Raw genomic sequence first — 3,573 nt, forward strand, 5'->3', positions numbered from 1 at the left:
AAGCCAAAGTGGAAGCTGAAAATCCTCATGCACTTTGGATACCCTGTTTTGGTCATTCACTGAACCTGGTTGGAAAAGCTGCAGCTGAATGTTGTCATGGAAGCTCTCACATTTTTTTTTTCAGTTTTCTTGGGGCAGTTTATGTGTTTTTCACAGCTTCTACACAGCGGTATGCAATCCTTACAGACCTACTGAAAACTTGAATCTGGTCCAGTATCGGTGCCAAAGAGGGTTTCTACAACACGATGGTCCTGTCGAGCAGATGCCGTGAAAGCACTTATTCAAGGATATCACCCAATCTGTGAAGCTCTTGTCAAAATAGCAAGTTATAAAAATGAGCTAGCCAAAGCACGGTATGTGGCCAATGGACTCGATGACAAGATGCTCAAATTAGAGACTGCCATTTATGTTGTTTTTTGGCATGACATTCTTGGCGGAGTTGATGCTACAAGTAACACACTGCAAGACCCAAAACTTGATCTGAACACAGCAGTAGCTCTGTTAAAGTCCTTGGAATGTTTTGTACATGAAAAGTGAGAGTGCTTACATGTTTATGAGAAAAAGGGACAGGACTTATCTGGAACCGATTAATATTCTCCACCACGCATTCGTCACCGCAATGTGCACCTGAATCCATTGGATTATGGACGATCTGAGGAAGTAACTCTTTCACACTCTGAAAAGTTTCTTGTTGATAATTTTCTTCCAGTAATTGATCAGTTTTTGAGTTCCCTTAATTAACGTTTGAAGGCCTACGAGAACAGCTCTTCCCTTTTTGGTTTCTTATCCGGACTAAAATCACTGAGCTGTACTGACATAGAAGCAGCTGAAGTAAAATTAGTTTGTGAATATAAAGATGATCTGGATCAATCATTTGGTGTTGAACTTGTACAGTTTGCAGCTTTTTCACCCAGTTTCTGGATGATTATGTTAAGACTGATAGCTTTGGGAAGGAACATTTCCTTTACAAATTACTGCTAGATAATCCTACGGATGTACTTGGTGCTTATGGTCACAAATTGCTCTGGAGAACGTTCATTCAGCAAAATAAAGTATACAAAAAAACAAACTTCGTACTACAATGCATCATGATCGACTCAGTCACCTGGCTTTGATGAGCATTGAGTATGACATCCTCAGAGACATTGACTTTGACATATTCATCACTAAATTTGCAAGGGCCAAGTCTTATAAAGTGTCTGGTCTATAAATACTGATACCACTATAGTTTTTCTATTTTACGAAAAAGCTTTGGTTTTGATTTTAAGATTGGCGGCACTGAGTATGGGTCATGCTTCCTATTCGGGTTAGGTACTATTCAGCGCCGCCAGCTCAGCGCCGCCGATTCAGCGCCGCCAGTTCAGCGCCTGTTGATTTCAGCGCCAATGAAAAATTAGTGACAGCCATCTCAGCGCTTGAAGAAATTTTAACTCTCTCTCTCTCTCTCTCTCTCTCTCTCTCTCTCTCTCTCTCTCTCTCTCTCTCTCTCTCTCACACAGTAGTTTGTATAATTTCAGTACCAGACTGCTATTTATTGATCTCAGTGATTCCGTTGTTTAAAATCTCTCTCTCTCTCTCTCTCTCTCTCTCTCTCTCTCTCTCTCTCTCACACAGTACTTTGTATAATTTCAGTACCAAACTGCTATTTATTGATCTCGGTGATTCCGTTGTTTAAAATCTCTCTCTCTCTCTCTCTCTCTCTCTCTCTCTCTCTCTCTCTCTCTCTCTCACACAGTACTTTGTATAATTTCAGCGCCAAACCGCTACTTATTGATTTCGGTGTTTCTGTTGTTTAATTGAAATCTTTAAAGGAAATATTTGTATACATTTGTAAACCGTGATTTAGTTAAAGAAAATAAAATCTGCTAAATATAGTCTTTGGGAAACCATAGAGGATACAGTTCAGAGTCAGAGAGGACGAGCGAAATTCTGATATGATGGATGTATATATATATATATATATATATATATATATATATATATATATATATATATATATATATATATATATATATATATATATATATATATATATGAAAAAGAAAGCAAGACACAAACAAATGTAAAGTTCTGGAGATGTCATGAAGACGGTAAATGTTGGCCCAGAATTCATACGTTAGAAGAAGCTGTTCTAAAGAAAATGAATGATTACACCCATCCACCATCTGCAGTGGCGGTATAAGTTGAAAAGGCGAAAACGTATGCACGTTGACATACCGAAAGGCAGACAAAAAAAAAAAAGAATATTAAAAATCTTATCGGATTATGGAAACAGAAATGAGGTTGAACATTTACAAGCTATTGCGCATAACTTATTAAAGTAGGTTTACTAATATATGTATTTTGAACTTTTTTTTGGACTATTTTAACTATTCAGGAAGATAAATGCTTTTTATCAATAGATATTTGTTCAAAAACTTTTCTATTGTTTATAAACACAGTAGTATAAATACTTTTTATCAATAGATATTTGTTCAAAACCTTTTTTTTTTTTTATAAACACACACACACAAATTCCACACTTCCACAGTGCTGAAACGTCCGGCGCTGAAAAGGCTTGGCGCTGAAATGGCTGGTGCTGAACTGGCGGCGCTGAATCGGCGGCGCTGAGCTGGCAGCGCTGAAATGTCCCTACCCCTTCCTATTCACCTTCGAAAAATGGTCAGTTTGTGCAGTCAGGTGTGAGAGTCCTGATGAGTGAAGGCAAACTAACATATTTAGATTTATGGTAATAAAACATGCTATTTATTTGAAATTGCTTTTCATAATCTTTTTATACTCGAGTGTACAGAGTCAGGAGAGGTCATTTTGCACAAGTGATTAAAATGACCAAAATTCATTACTGGCACGACCGGCAATGATGATTTCCTGGTGGAGCTTACAGCGCCTCCCGGTGAGGCTTGCTTCGCTCGCCACCCGCCTCAAGCAGGGTGGGCCTCCACACATAGATTGCCCAGGGGCCTCCACACATAGATTGCCCAGGGGCCTCCACATGCCTAAATCCGGCCCTGAGTAAGATAATAATAAAGTTGACAGACCAGGAGTACAACACTTTAGACACAATATCTGTTATCTAATATAGGACTCATGAAGTAAAAATAAACTCTGATAGAATTAGTTTGAGGTGAAATGTGCACCCTAAGATGGGTTATATACTAGCCAACCTAACTTGCAAAGGTTTCCACTAGTGGTTAGTAACACTTCCCATATGACAAGAATGAGTCTGGGAATTACAAAAACCCCTGCCACTGACTTTTCATGATAGAAAAAATGAATTCCTGCAAGAGCATATAAAATATCAATAAAAAAGGTCGTTAACGCATTCCCATTAGCTCTTCATACAAGAGCACTGGAGAACTACTTTGCCACAAATTTCCAACAACAAAGCATCGTAAAAAAATGTCAAGCTATTCTTGAAACTAATAAGTATATCTGTGAAGAAGTTTTCTTCACTCTTCTTTCATTTGTATTTTTGACTCTCCTAATAATACTGTAGCTACCCCTTAAACGTTTTCTCCTACATTAAGTTTTCTTTATCAAAACACTGGGAGGACTATTTTAAATCTACTAACT

At 38.0% G+C, this 3,573-nt stretch overlaps 1 pseudogene; it reads left to right on the plus strand.

Annotated features, from left to right (window-relative positions):
* The first annotated feature begins 381 nt into the window (after positions 1-381).
* LOC137656201 (uncharacterized) lies at positions 382-1,115 on the plus strand (annotated as a pseudogene).
* Positions 1,116-3,573: the final 2,458 nt, after the last annotated feature.

This window comes from Palaemon carinicauda, chromosome 17 (genome assembly GCF_036898095.1).
Source record: "Palaemon carinicauda isolate YSFRI2023 chromosome 17, ASM3689809v2, whole genome shotgun sequence".
In the NCBI taxonomy this organism is placed as follows: Eukaryota; Metazoa; Arthropoda; class Malacostraca; order Decapoda; family Palaemonidae; genus Palaemon; species Palaemon carinicauda.